This window comes from Phyllobates terribilis, unplaced genomic scaffold (genome assembly GCF_046119375.1).
Source record: "Phyllobates terribilis strain yellow unplaced genomic scaffold, ASM4611937v1 Scaffold_1__5_contigs__length_1240528914, whole genome shotgun sequence".
Lineage (NCBI taxonomy): Eukaryota > Metazoa > Chordata > Amphibia > Anura > Dendrobatidae > Phyllobates > Phyllobates terribilis.
Genome location: NW_027362761.1, coordinates 82,423,640 through 82,439,855, shown reverse-complemented (window position 1 = coordinate 82,439,855; position 16,216 = coordinate 82,423,640).

The following is a 16,216-nucleotide window of genomic DNA, read 5'->3' as shown; positions in this document are numbered from 1 at the left end:
TAGGAGTCTCTTCTGGACTCTGGCATGCCGGAAACCTAGTCCACCATCATTTGCAACACTTTCAATAGGCCAATGCATTGGATTCCTGAGGCCCTTGTCCTAGATCTTAAACATTGTGAATCTCTTTATGCTGCGATTCTACTGCCTCCATTTTGAGAGGCACTCTGCAGAGATAGAACCTTTTTCCTAAATCTCCAGCAACAAAAAGGCTCTAGATCTCTCCTATCACCCTGTTGTTCCCTATGTCAGGGACGACACTGGTGGGACCAAACAATATCCCACCGCTGCCGTCACTTTGTCAGGATTGTCAGGGATTCACGCAGACACGATCCCGATTGCTCACTACGTAGCTATCAGCAAGCAAGCAGTGAGCATATGGCGTACACAACTCCGGATTCCAACGCATGGAATATGCCCTTGTACGATCACTGCCAGCTTCACAATAGCCCAATAAAAATTATTCGCTGCCACCACCGATCAGTTATAAAATATAATACAGGCCTGATCGGAAGCCTGCTTTCTGGTAGCGTATGGCTTCGGGGAAGGAACGATTACCGAGCAAAAGAACAGGACTATTAAATTTTATATTTAATTCAAAAGGGAAGCAGTATTTATGAAAAACAATATACAAAGATTTTACAAAGGGGGACAATACAGTACAGAGTATACAGTTACACAAAATAAAATGGGATTAAAGAAGAACTTACTATACAGATCGCAGAGACGATTGAGTTTTGCTGGAGGGGAGGTGCTCCAATTCTGGCCGTTATTGAACGTGACCCCTGCTATAAAATATATACTCCCGGCATGAGTATGGACCCATCTTCAGCTGGATCTTTTATGCCGAAGGGGGGACCTGCCCACACACTCCCCTGCAATGACCTCACATGGATTGGTCTCCGCCCTTCATGTTTTTTTTAAAATCTCAAATTTTTGCAATAACTTCTCGCTGTTTGATAACAGAAGTTCGCAAGTGACACCATACTTTTTATTGCAAATTTACCTTAAAGTAGAGACCAGACATGACATGGCTGCTGTCCGTTATTTTTGTACTTTTGCGCCACAGCTCACCAGAAGAGCTCAGAGATCTGGAAAAATATGTGCATTGTTCCTTAGCTGACCCTGCTGCTAAAAATATGTGTCCCATTATTATCAGAAGTATAGAACTTCCGATATTCCATATTTCGTGTCGGTGCCTGCAAGACTGCAGATGGCACACATGTGCAAATGAGAACGTCCTGGCTATTGTGGAGAGTGAGATAGAGTTCCTTTGATTCTTAATGAGTGGCTTCCTATTCAGCCAGGTGTCTACTCAGCACAGGTCTATGCTACTACAAGCTACATTTGTATGTTAATTAGAATAGACATTTGGTGGCTCCTGCTATTTGCATAGAAGAAACTGGTTAGAGCATTAGCTCTTGCTCCTTTGACAAATAGTATAGGGGAGGGGGGATGAGTGGTTTGGAAGAAGAGAGAGATTCTTAATATTTTCTATGACACCCTAGATCTACTATTTTTATCCCATCATTTCCTGGTGGTCTTGCAGGCACAAATCCTGTGCCCTAATTACCATTAGGCCCCAGACTATAACCTGTACATCATACATCAGAAAGGACATGATACTTAGCTTAAAGGCTCCATGAGGCTGCTATTTTGCACAGTCCCATCACCATTTGTTTCTAATTGGTTAGAGCCTATCCCCTCTCTCCTCTGCAGAATAACCTTATAGACAGCAAACAACATGGTAGGGAACTAGACCAGGGATTATGAAAAAAGGGTGAAGGGAGTGACCCTTCTCTTCTGGGTGAAAACACCTGGCACCATAAGGAAAACCATAATATATGTATTATATTTACAATGCTGTAATGTAATAACTGGAAAAACTTTGCTATAACTAAGGCAATAATTGCTAAATGCAAAACAAAATATAAATAATTTTTTTCCCTGACTTATTCTATTTTTTTAACCATAAGAAAAAAAAATAATGAAAAAAAATAAAATGAAATTTTCCGTTCAAAATACAAACCTCATTTTGTAATTTCCCATGGCGTGTGCTTCTGTTTTAGAATTTCATTTCACTTCAATGAAGATTTATATAAAATAGAAGAAAGATAAAGGCTTGATAGAAAAAGTCAAATCTAACACATGCCTCAATCCAATTTTTTGATCAGCTTTTTCAAATTTCAAATCAAAATTGTTCACATCTTTCTACTCTCTGGAAGGATCCATAAAACAATAGTGGCTTTACCTATACGCTATAATAGAGACTATTCAACAGATATTTTATTAAAAAAAATTCTTGAAAAGTTCATGATGCACACTTTGATGAAAGTATAGGTTTTAGTTACAGGACTTCAGGAAATAGATAAGAGGAACCTGTGATGCTAATCTCATACCTTTTTTTGCAATATGCTTACACACAGCACAGTCACCAGACCTGAAGAAAAAACGGAGAGTGGTGGTCATGGGGGATTCCCTGTTAAGAGGAACAGAGGCCGCTATCTGCAGACCAGACATAACCTCAAGAGAAATGTGCTGTCTTCCAGGAGCAAAAATTAAAGATGTGTCTGACAGGATATCAAGACTCTTCAGACCTACAGATCACTACCCATTCCTGCTAATACATGTGGGGACAAATGACACCGCAAGAAAGGACCTGGAAACCATCTGCAGTGACTTTGAAGACTTAGGCAAGAAAGTGAAAGAATTGGGAGCGCAGGTGGTCTTCTCATCCATCCTCCCAGTGGATGGCCATGGAACAATGAGGTGGAATAAGATTCTACAGGTGAACAACTGGCTACGTCGATGGTGCCGTCAACAAGGATTTGGATTTCTGGATCACGGAATGAATTACCTATACGATGGACTACTTGCTAGAGATGGGGTGCACCTTACGAAGACTGGAAAACATGTATTTGGAAGTCGCCTTGCTACACTCATCAGAAGAGCTTTAAACTAGAACAATGTGGGAAGGGAAGCAAAAGGCCAGAAAAAGCCATACAGCTGACAAATACTATTGAGATCTCTGCTACTGGAAGTGGAAAAGAAGAACAAAGACAAAAAAATCTAAATAATAAAAATATGGGAGGAAGAGAAACCAATCACAAACTAAAATGTTTTTATACAAATGCACAAAGCATGGGCAACAAACAAGGAGAATTGGAACTACTAATGCAGGAAAAGGAATATGATGTCATTGGAATCACTGAAACTTGGTGGGACGATACACATGATTGGAATAAAAGGCTAAAAGGATACAACTTATTTGCAAGAAACAGACTTGATAAACGAGGAGGAGGTGTTGCATTGTATGTTAGAAAAGCGTATATCTGCACAGAGATTGAAGCTTCAGAGACTGGGAGTTCTGTGGAAACTGTTTGGGTAAGAATACAAGGAGAGAACAACGGAAAGGACACCATTGTAGGCATTTACTACAGGCCACCTGGGCAAGCTGAAGATATGGATGAACTCTTTATGTATCAAATGACCAAGTTCTCCAAAAAATATGACGTAGTGGTCATGGGAGATTTCAACTATCCAGACATTTGTTGGGAATCTCTCTCAAGTAAAACTAACAGGTCAAGCAAATTCTTATCCTCTCTTGCTGACAACTTTATCTTCCAAAAGGTAGGGGAGAAAACAAGGGGATCTGCTACTTTGGATCTAATTCTTATAAACAGGGAGGAAATGGTTGAGGAGGTAAAGGTGGCTGGGACCCTAGGAGGCAGCAATCATGCTATTATAGAATTTTGGATAACTAGAGGAGGAAGACATGTGAAGACTCAAACTTCAAGGTTAGATTTTAGAAAGGCAGATTTTAAGAGACTCAGAAAGAGAATAGGAGGGATCCAATGGCTGGATGTCCTTAAGGACAAAAATGTCCAGGAAGGATGGGAAATTTTTAAAAATGAGATTCTCAAAGCACAATCGTTAACAATCCCGAAAAGTAGGAAGAATGGGAAGCATTTAAGCAAACCAGGATGGATGAACACAGAACTTAAACACATGCTAAAAAGAAAGAAAGAAATGTTTATTAAATGGAAAGAGGGAGGCATATCTAAAGAAGATTATAATGCAGTCTGCAGATCCTGCAGGGCACGTATCAGGTTAGCTAAAGCTGACAATGAATTAAGGCTTGCAAGAGATGTCAAAAGCAATAAAAAAGGATTTTGGGGGTATGTCAAAAGTAAAAGAAAAGTCAAAGATGCTATAGGATTTTTACAGGATGAAAATGGAGAAATGGTAAGAGAGGATGTTGAGAAGGCCGAACTTTTTAATTCCTATTTTGCATCTGTTTTCTCTCAGAAAGAAAATGTAACATCAACTGATCTTCACTGTCCTTTTAAGGGAATAGAGGAATCCAAGTTATCAGTAAACATAAAGATTGTGAGGGAATATTTAGCTAACATAAATGAGTTCAAGTCTCCAGGTCCAGATGAATTACACCCCAGAGTACTGAAGGAGATTGTAGAAGAAATTTTAGAACCACTCTCCATAATCTTTGAAAATTCTTGGAGAACAGGAGAAGTCCCAGAAGACTGGAGAAGAGCAAATGTTGTTCCTATCTTCAAAAAGGGGAAGAAGGTGGACCCAGGGAACTATAGGCCGGTGAGTCTGACTTCTATACCAGGAAAGATCTTTGAACAAATTATTAAACAACATGTATGTAAGTACATGGATAAGAATGAAGTGATTAACCAGAGTCAGCATGGGTTTGTAACTAACAAGTCATGTCAGACTAACTTAATTTCCTTCTATGACAGAATCACTGACTGGGTGGATCAGGGAAATGCTGTAGATATAGTATATCTTGACTTCAGCAAAGCATTTGACAAAGTATCTCACATCATCCTTATTGAAAAAATGACCAAGTATGCAATGGACCAGGCAACTGTTAGGTGGATTCATAACTGGCTTAGTGATCGGACTCAAAGGGTGGTTGTAAATGGCTTCACATCCAGCTGGATGAATGTCTCAAGTGGGGTACCACAGGGCTCCGTCCTGGGACCTGTATTGTTCAACATCTTTATCAATGATTTAGATGAAGGAATTGAGGGTAAACTGATTAAATTTGCTGATGACACAAAGCTAGGAGGGATAGCTAATACTAGAGAAGAGAGAGAGAGGATTCAAAAAGACCTAAATAAACTGGAGCAGTGGGCAGCAACCAACAGAATGGTTTTTAACAGGGAAAAATGCAAAGTACTACATCTGGGCAATAAAAATGAAAAAAGCATATACAGAATGGGAGGAATAGAGCTAAGCAACAGTACATGTGAAAAAGACTTAGGTATACTAATAGATCATAGACTGAACATGAGTCAACAGTGCGATGCAGCAGCAAAAAAGGCAAATACAATTCTGGGATGTATTAACAGAAGCATACAGTCTAGATCACGTGAAGTCATTATCGGTCTTTACTCCTCTTTGGTCAGACCTCATCTGGAATACTGTGTACAGTTTTGGGCACCACATTTTAAAAAAGACATAGACAAACTGGAGCAAGTTCAGAGAAGAGCGACCAGAATGGTGACTGGTCTGCAAACCATGTCCTATGAGGAACGGTTGCAGGATTTGGGAATGTTTAGCTTGCAAAAAAGAAGACTGAGAGGAGACTTAATAGCTGTCTACAAATATGTCAAGGGCTGTCACATTGTAGAAGGATCATCTTTATTCTCATTTGCACAAGGAAAGACTAGAAGCAATGGGATGAAACTAAATGGGAGGAGACACAGATTAGATATTAGAAAAAACTTTTTGACAGTTAGGGTGATTAATGAGTGGAACAGGCTGCCACGAGAGGTGGTGAGTTCCCCTTCAATGGACGTCTTCAAACAGAGGCTGGACAGACATCTGTCTGAGATGATCTAGTGAATCCTGCTTTGAGCAGGGGGTTGGACCAGATGACCCAGGAGGTCCCTTCCAACTCTACCATTCTATGATTCTATGATTCTATGATTCTATGAACCCAAACGAGATGGTTTGGGGTGAGCTGGACCGCAGAGTGAAGGCAAAAGGGCCAACAAGTGCTAAGCATCTCTGGGACCTCCTTCAAGATTGTTGGAAGACTATTACCGGTGACTACCTCTTGAGGCTCATCAAGAGAATGCTAAGAGTGTGCAAAGCAGTCATCAAAGCAAAAGGTGGCTACTTTGAAGAACCTAGAATATAAGACATATTTTCAGTTGTTTCACAATTTTTTGTTAAGTATATAATTCCACATGTGTTAATTCATAGTTTTGATGCCTTCAGTGTGAATGTACAATTTTCATAGTCATGAAAATACAGAAAAATCTTTAAATGAGAAGGTGTGTCCAAACTTTTGGTCTGTACTGTACATTGGTTACACAAATGCCAAATCGACACTCTTCTGACCTTCTTCTTACGTATGGAGTCCTATCAACACTGTTATGGTTCAGCTGGAGAGGTGAATTCTCTAAGGTCAGGGTGAGTAGCATGGACCAGAAGCGATGGTGCAGTGGAGCCATTTTTGACACTCAGCACATAGATTAACAGGGTCCAGGACAGCAGAAGGAAACTCTAGATAAAGCAGAACCAGGTGTGTGAATCCAAATATGAACAGTAGATATATAGACAATCCAGGACATGCAGCAAACAGATGGATAATGGCAGAGATGTATACAATCTGGAGGTTTGCAGTAGGCAAATAGTTGACTACAGGAAAGCAGTGATGAATTGGAAAACTGGCCACTTTGTAGTGATGTGTGAGCTTGATTGCTGAGACCGAGGTGTGAACAGAGCCTAAAGGAGTTAAAATTTATATGTGAAATCTTGATTTCAGCATGATCGATGTGTGCTATACCTAGATAAGCTGTATCGAACTAGGAAAAAAATGCTGGAAATAGAGTAGAAGTCAGAAGTAGCAGGAGATAATTAAACTTCTGTCTGGAACTAATGTAATTGAAAGGTGACATCATTGTGATCTTGGTTCCATTTAGAAAGGAGTTCGCCTAATTTCTGGGTTACCAGAGAAAACGGAAGAATGAGCCTAACTTCCGACCTTCCAGCAGATTTCATATGAGACCAGAAAATATTCTTAAGGGTTCAGTCACACTAGCATATAAAAAAAAAAAAACGGTCCCATTGTCATTCAGAAGAGTGGAACGATTTTTTTCTCACTTGTCATCCGTGTGCTGTCCATATGCAATTAATTTTTTTTACTCAGTAGCTATTATTCTTTTACAGGACCATTTAGAGTTTCCTATTCTACAGAATTGTAATGTATTCCTAAAAATCGGATGCCATACTGATGATCCATATGGCATGCAATTTTTTTTCTCATGCTAAATACAGCTGAGAAAAAATATGTAGATCTGCACTGTCTCACTGAATAATATTGGTCTGAGTGTAGTTAATTTTTTTTCACAGTACACTCATCCAATTTATATGCTAGTGTGAGCGAGCCCTTAGGTGGAGAAATGGTGGAAGAAGAAATAGAAGATTGAATATGTTCAGGTTCAATTATATGTGTGGATGTGTCTTCAGAGATATCACAAGGACCTGGAGAGAGTATCAGCCCTGGCGTTTACTCCCGGCTGTATGGTGAGGATCTAGTCAAACCATGAGCAGAGTGACCACTGAGTTTGACGGTGATTAAGCCTACAAGCTGACTGAAGATACTCCAGATATTTATCATCTGTATAGATGATTATCACAAGCTTATCTCTTTTAAGTAAATGTTGGCATTACTCCAAAGCTAATTTTAGGGCTACAATTTCTCAGTTATCAATCGAGAAATTCTGTTCAGCCAGAGAGTATTGCCCCAAACAATTCTGAAGAATTTTGTGAAAGAACTGCTCCTACACCAATAGCAGATATTGGTACCTGGTGTTGGTAATTAAACCTGCCTTTTTCTGTCATGTTTTTGGAATTTTATTTCTTTTCAATTAGTTGCTTTTTATTTTAATGAACCCCAATAGCAGTGGCATTCACGTCATCATGGGTGTTGAACAACGTATTTCAGAATGATTTTATTTAAACCTTGATGATCTATGCACGGTCTCAAAGACTCATCTTTATTCTTTACAAAGAAAAAGCCTGCACCATCTAGAGACATAGATTTCCTGATGAACCCCCTCACCAGATTCTCCTTAATGGAAGTGGACATCGCTCCACTCACAGACAGAGATAGAGGATACACTCTCTCCCTAGGTGATTCAATATCTGGAAGAAGGAGAGTGGCACAATAAGAATGTATTCCAGCAATTTTAATGACATTCACAGTGAGATTCTATGATATAACCAATGTGGGATGCGCGAGTTGTCTGGCAGCATGGAGTAATCGCTTGTTGCCTGGAGAGCCGTGTCTGCGCGAATATTCCATGCTGCCAGACAACTCGAACATCCCATCATTGGTTATATCATAGAATCTCACTGTGAATGTGATTAAAATTACTGCAACAAACATATTTGTTGTATATATGTGATGAAGCTCAGTGAGAAAGAAAAGTCAATACCTTGTCTATATGTAATAGTGGGGAAGGACGTAGCCTTCCTTTTGGCACTGAAGTAGTTAAAGGGAGTGTTCACGTAGTTAAACCTCTCAGAACTGTTGGTAGGCCAAGCTAAGAGGTTAGCATCAGTGGTCCAGACAGTAGAGAAGAGGGGGAACTTAGTGCCCTGACCAAGCCTTGAGTGTTATAGAGCTTGGTTCTGGCATAATGCCTTGTGGGCTGCAGTGCCTGTAATCAGCCACAAGATGCCACTGTCCTGGGTGCAGATGTTAGGTTGAGTCTGCTAGCAGTGTTACAGACAGTGATGGGGTTAATGCTGTGTGATGACAGTCCACAGAGGGTGGGCACATTAGGAAAATCTCTGATTAGTTTCCAGAAGCAGGACGTGATGATTTAGTAAGAGATAGGACAGTGAACTGTACGCGCAGCCTGACTATATGGTGGCTGCTAGGGTAGACGGGAGCTCCATACCCTCAGACAGTGGGATCACCAGTGCAAAGGTCTCCCTGCGCAAGAGTCCTGATAGCTGGCCGGAGAAACTCAACGGAGATATTGAGGACCCGGGGCACTTCTAGTCTGCAGGTAGCAGAGGAAGATAAATAGGACTCCAGGCTAAGACATGGGTGAGATATCAGATCCGGAACACTGTTGTTATTGCAGAAGAGTCTCTTGGGCTAGAGATAGAGTCACAGAGATGCTTCACTCAAAGAGGGAACCAGGGCTGAAGATGTTGCCAGCGCCTGTGAGGGAGATAATAACCTGTTGGGCCTTATCCATTATATCTGCCTGTAAATATTGTACATATTCATCATCCCCAAGTAAAGTCACAGTTATGGTTATGAACATCGTGTCCTCTGAATTTATTGCTGCCCTGGTCCCAGAAGAGAAATGCCTGGAGACAGCCGTGATTGGATGGTTTGAAGTAAGTGGAGAGCCCCACGTACACAGCCACACATCAGAGGGAGGACACGAATTGTCTGTAGGGTGCCAGAGCGAGAGGGTGCTACAGCTCACCCACAACTACCTCGCTGGGGCACCTTACATTTGACGTAGTCGGCAGGATGCGAGCTCCTCGCATGAAGAAAGCGGGGAAGAGCCGACGCAGAACACTGAGGAGAAAGTGTTGGAAGGCATGCGGCCCAAGATGGCAGCCCGAAACATGGATTCCAAGATGGTGACAGTGGTGGTAAAGTCTAGGAGAAGAACCGCCTATCGTGGGAGTGGACGGCGCCGGAGAGCGCGAAAAGATGTCCAGCCCCTACGAGTTCCGGCCCAAAGAAGGATGGGCCCAGCAGTGAAGATGCGTCCCAGGATGGGACGTCCAGTGAGGAAGAGGGCGCGGCGTAAAGCGAAGTTCGGCCCAGTGAGTATCAGCACGCACAGAGAAGGGGCGCGGCTGAAGGCGGAGCTGCCGAGAGTGACGAGTGACGCGGCGGTCGCGTCAGAAGGCCGTCCAAGAAAGAGGAGGAGTTGGACGCACAGGACGCGCATCACTGGTAAGTGACCAGCACCATTTTCTGTCCAGCGCACGAGAGGAAGGAGGTGCTGCAGTGGACGCTCTAAGAAGATGGCAGCCGGAGGATCGGATGACCTGTCCGGAATTAGCGGTGAGGAGGAAATCCTAAAGCTGATTACCCAAGGGGCCGCAATCGGAAGTCACTCACCCGCGGACGCTGCCCGTGAGTCTTTGCCTTTGCCCCCAGTGACCGTCAAGTGGTCCACTAGGCCTGACCTGGAGATGGGTCTGCTCATCCATGAATTGCGTGTGTGGAGCTGGAGCCGGATGCCGGAAGATGCTTCCTCCTCGGTGGAGGGCGAAGGACATCCCGGTGGGGCCGAAGCAGCAGCCACAGCATCGTCTGATGAAGGTGAGCGGCCCATACCCCGGTGGCTGGAACCGCTTGTGGAGCTGATAACGACCACTTCTGGGGCAGCAGAGGGGGCCCCTAGGCCTGAAGAAGCTATTGTGGGGGCGAGGCCTCCTAGAAGGATGGCAACACGGGAAAATTTCTGGCAGTTGGCATTAGAGGCCTTAAACACCCCCTCGGCAAAGCGTTACGCCGAGCTCGGTAGTCTGAAGTGGACTACCCGCAACCCCCCGATGAGGCCAAGAGAACAGCGGCGATGGACTAATACCTTCCTGAGAGGCTGGCTGGAGGTGTCCAATGCGGCGCGGAGGGAGTCGGTGGAGGCTTCCCAGACCCGGGGGTGGGTCATAGAGTTCCGTATCCGTGAGGGGTACGGGTTTCTAGAAGAGTAGTGGACCGGGCACGAGGTATTCGTGGCCCGTGAAGTGATTAAGGGGGACTATCTGCCTGACCATCTCCACAACCTGCGAGTGGGAAACATCGTACACTTTGTAAAGTGTGAATGCTCTAGAGGGTGGTATGCGGCTGCACTCACCCGACAGTATAAGTGGGAAGATGTCCTTGAGAAGGATGAGGAGGTCTTTCGGCAAAGGGCCAAGAGAGAGGCCCTACAGCGCTGGGCTATAGAAGCCCCTAAAGGATTCTTGCCCCCTCCCAAGGCCGGCATCCTGCAGGAGGACAAATCCAGGAAACAGCAGTGGGGAGACATTGTAAGTGAAGAGGAGGAAGACTTCACGAGCAGCAGTAGAGCCGACTCTCCCAGTGAGACTTGATGCTGATTCAGCAATTAAATACCCAGGAGGGGCTGAGGCAGTTGAGCAGGGAGCTGCCGAAAAATTTCAGGCTGGCGCCAGTAATGTCGTGCACAATTTTACAGTTACCAGCTATGGCCCTACTCAGGTTGGTTGCGGCAGTGCCACGTCCTCGGATGAGGACCCTGGGCACAGTAGGTATCCTGATCAGCCCTGGAAGTGGAAAAATCCTCCTTCGTTTACAGCATGGGCCGCCTTTATGAAGGAGCGGATGGAGGCCCGGAAGAAGTGAGATAGTTGGCTGAAAGGTTCGTTGACCTTCTACTTCTTCCTCTACTAGGATTCACCAGTTGTGGTCCTGTTTTCAGGACTGTTTCCCAATGGGGGCGGAATGCCCCATGATGAGTTAAGTTAAAAAGAAAAAGAAAAATGGAGGACTGTTCCTCTACCTCCCAGGCCAGGAAGGCCCTAAGCAGCACTGAAGTTGTGTGCCAAAGAGAGCTGCTCTTTTTGTTTTTACTTTTATTTTTATTTTTGTTGCGCTTGTTGAGCCTTTTTCTGCTGGAATTTGAAACACTGAGGCACACTGTGAGGAATGACTGTCCTCTAAATATAAGAGACTTGCGGCCTAGCGGGAAGAACCGGTGACCCCCGCTAGGGCCAAGAAGAAAGTGACTCACGGGGTGTTCCCTGTGACCGTTTGCCTCAGAATGCAGCCTTCAAAGGAGATTGGGGGCTATTGGTGTGTGACCTGTCTTAACAATATGGACATGGATATTGTGTTTCCAGGGTCCTTATCAAGAAGGACCGGTACTTTTGAGAAGTTTGAAAGTTGATAATGGACTGTCCTGAATTGCAGTTCCGGGGCCCTTAACCGAGAAGGGCCGGTCTCCCACCCAAGAAGAAGACTTCAGGACCATTCTTGTACTAAAATGTTTTAGTAATATAGTAATGTGTTATGATGTCATAATTACTGATCAGTATTGACTGTTTAGTGTGGTCGGGGACAACCAACATTAAAGTGTGGGGGAATGTAATAGTGAGGAAGGACTTAGCCTTCCTTTTGGCACTGAAGTAGTTAAAGGGAGTGTTCCCATAGTTAAATCTCTCAGAACTGTTGGTAGGCCAAGCTAAGAGGTTAGCTTCAGTGGTCCAGTCAGTAGAGAAGAGGGGGAACTTAGTGCCCTGACCAAGCCTTGAGTGTTATAGAGCTTGGTTCTGGCATAATGCATTGTGGGCTGCAGTACCTGTAATCAGCCACAAGATGCCACAGTCCTGGGTGCAGATGTTAGGTTGAGTCTGCTAGCAGTGTTACAGACAGTGATGGGGTTCATGCTGTGTGATGACAGTCCACAGAGGGGGGACACATTAGGAAAATCTCTGCTTAGTTTCCAGAAGCAGGAAGTGATGATTTAGTAAGAGATAGGACAGGAAACTGTACGGGCAGCCTGACTATATGGTGGCTGCTAGGGTAGACGGGAGCTCCATACCCTCAGACAGTGGGATCACCATTGCAAAGGTCTCCCTGTGCAAGAGTCCTGTTAGCTGGCCGGAGAAACTCAACGGAGATGTTGAGGACCCGGGGCACTTCTAGTCTGCAGGTAGCAGAGGAAGATAAATAGGACTCCAGGCTAAGACGTGGGGGAGATATCAGATCCGGAACACTGTTGGTATTGCAGAAGAGTCTCTTGGGCTAGAGATAGAGTCACAGAGATGCTTCACTCAAAGAGGGAACCAGGGCAGAAGATGTTGCCAGCGCCTGTGAGGGAGATAATAACCTGTCGGGCCTTATCCATTATATCTGCCTGTAAATATTGTACATATTCCTCTTCCCTAAGTAAAGTCACAGTTATGGTTATGAACATTGTGTCCTCTGAATTTATTGCTGCCCTGGTCCCAGAAGAGAAATGCCTGGAGACAGCTGCAATCGGATGGTTTGAAGTAAGTGGAGAGCCCCACGTACACAGCCACACATCAGAGGGAGGACACGAATTGTCTGTAGGGTGCCAGAGCGAGAAGGGGCTACAGCTCGCCCACGACTACCTCGCTGGGGCACCTTACATATACACAAATTGTCTAGTCATTTCAATAAAGTGCATCAAAATTGAGTGCCGGATTCCTTTTTATAGCATTGGATTGAGCACTTAATTATTGGCGGAGTGCCGTACTTGCTTTACTTTTTATAGCACAGAGGTGTTCTTTTCTAAAAAAAAAACAATGGGAGAATATGTTGCTCAGTGAGGTTCTATGTAATGGTGCACAAAGCATCTAGGTCTGGATTCCACCGTGCAACATTATGTAATGTGCAACAATTGCAACCACAATGCAGCAACTATAGCTAGTTTGTTCAAAGCATTTTCTATTCAACCCTCATTCCCAGTGTTAAAAACTAATCAAATCAAGTTGTCTGCTCCTCAACATGGTGTTCAGCTTGCAGGTAAACAAAAAGTTACTAGTAGATACAGACCTCACAACTCACCCTCCATGTGAAAAGTTCTTAGGCTATTTACCCAATAGCAAACAAAAAGGTTGTTCTCACCTCCCTATTGAATCCAAAGCTCTTGTACTGAGTTGGTCTAACTCACATTACATCCAAAGACTTTAGTGTAACGGGTCTGGGAGGCGGAACCTCTGAGCAACTTATACAAGGGGGCGGTCCTTGTAAGGAAGTGGGTGGCGACCAGGGAAGACAGGCAGGCAGTCACAGCAGGTGACCGGGACAGTCTCTGGGTAAACGGGCAGGAGGTCACGGCAAGTGACCGGGACAGTCTCTGGGTAAATGGGCAGGAGGTCACAGCAAGTGACCGGGACAGTCTCTGGGTAAACGGGCAGGAGGTCACAACAAGTGACCAGGACAGTCTCTGGGTAAACGGGCAGGAGGTCACAGCAAGTGACCGGGACAGTCTCTGGGTAAACGGGCAGGAGGTCACAGCAAGTGACCGGGACAGTCTCTGGGTAAACGGGCAGGAGGTCACAGCAAGTGACCGGGACAGTCTCTGGGTAAACGGGCAGGTATGACCTGTGACGGCTGAGCCTCCAGGTAGGCTAGCAGGCAGATGGCAGATGAGTGCTCCCAGGTGAGCAGGCGAGAGTCTCAGGATAAGCAGGTGGTCACAGCATGTGACGGCGGAGCCTCCAGGTAGGCTAACAGGCAGGTAGCAGATGAGCGCTCCCAGGTGAGCGGGCAAGAGTCTCTGGACTGGCCGGTGGTCACGGCACGTGACGGCGGAGCTTCCAGGTAGGCTAACAGGCAGGTAGCAGATGAGCGCTCCCAGGTGAGCAGGCAAGAGTCTCTGGACTGGCAGGTGGTCACAGCACGTGACGGCGGAGCCTCCAGGTAGGCTAGCAGACAGGTAGCAGGTGAGCGCTCCCAGGTGAGCGGGCAAGCTGGTCCATAGACAGACTGACAGGTGTCGGAAGGCAGACCGTCGGACCTCAGGCTAGCAAGCAGGAAAGTGGATGACAGGCAGGAATCAGGCAGCAAACTGGCAGGCAACTGGCAGGCAACTGGCAGGTAACAGGCAGGTAACAGGCAACGGGACCTGAGGGCTGAAGCAGAGTAGTGAACAGTGCAACAACATTGCTCGGGCACCTCCATTTTGGAGGAGGTGCCTTATATATGGAGGGATCCTCCGGCCATTGGCCGGGGACTCCTTAGGGCGACGCGCGCGGCCCCTTTAAGAGAGGGGGAGTGTGCGCGCGCGCGCCCTAAGCACAGTGACCGGGGGAGAGCGGGCGCTGCAAGCAGAGCGGGAGGAAGCCGCCGGGCACGGAGCAGAGAGGTGAGGGGAGGCAGGGGCGCCGACGCTACAGTACCCCCCCCTTTAGGCCCCCCCTTTTTTAGGCCAGACAGAAATTTAGCAAGGATGAGAGGGGCATGGATGTTCTCCCGGGGCTAACATGTTCTCTACTCAGGACCAAACCCCTTCCAATCCACTAGAAAAAAGGTCTTTCCTCTTACCCTTTTGGTGGCCAGAATGTTCTCTACCTCAAACTCGTCTTCAGCAGAAACCGGAGCAGGAGGCGTACCTGTAGACTTGGAAAAGGAGTTAAGTACCACGGGTTTGAGAAGAGATACATGGAAGGAGTTAGGGATCCGTAAGTTGGCCGGGAGTTTCAATTTATAGGCCACCGGGTTGATCTGTTTGATAACCTCCAGTGGGCCGATGAACCGAGGCCCTAACTTATAGGAAGGAATCTTGAGCCGGACATATTTGGATGAGAGCCAGACTTTATCTCCGGGACGAAATTGTGGGGAATCCAGGCGTTTTTTGTCGGCGTGTCTCTTCATCCGCTCGGACGACTGAAGGAGTGCGGATCGGGTACTCTCCCAAATGGAGGAAAATTTGCTAACGAGAGATTCCGCGGCTGGGTTGTCCACAGAGGTGGAGACAGGAAAAGGGATCCGAGGATGCTGACCGAAGACTACAAAAAACGGGGATTTAGAAGAAAATTCGCTTTCGTGATTGTTGTAAGAGAACTCGGCCCATGGTAGGAGATCCACCCAGTCTGAATGGTGAGCATTAACGAAGTGCCGGAGGTAACGGGTCAAATTCTGATTGATCCGCTCCACTTGACCATTGGACTGTGGGTGGTAAGCGGAGAAGTCCAGGGTGACGTCGAGCAGTTTACATGTGGCTCTCCAGAAGCGTGAGGTGAACTGAACCCCACGATCCGACACGATGTGGAGAGGCAGACCATGGAGACGGAAGATGTGGCGGATAAAGTCTTTAGCTAGCTCGGAAGCAGACGGGAGGCCTGGCAGGGGAATAAAATGAGCCATCTTGGAAAAGCGGTCAGCGACCACCCAAATGACCGTACAACCGGTAGAGACGGGGAGATCTGTTATGAAGTCCATAGCTATATGTTGCCACGGGGCAGCAGGCACAGGCAGAGGAAGAAGGCGGCCGGCAGGCAGGTGTCTCGGAACTTTGTTGCGGGTGCAGGACACACAGGCAGAAACAAAGTCAATTACATCCTTGTGCAGGGTAGGCCACCAGTAGTGCCGGGTATAAGCTGGAGGGTCTTTTTCTAACCGGCGTGCCCAGCTAGCTTAGACGAGTGACCCCAGTGTAGAATCTTCTCCCGATCGGACTCCGTTACGAACGTCTTACCGGGAGGG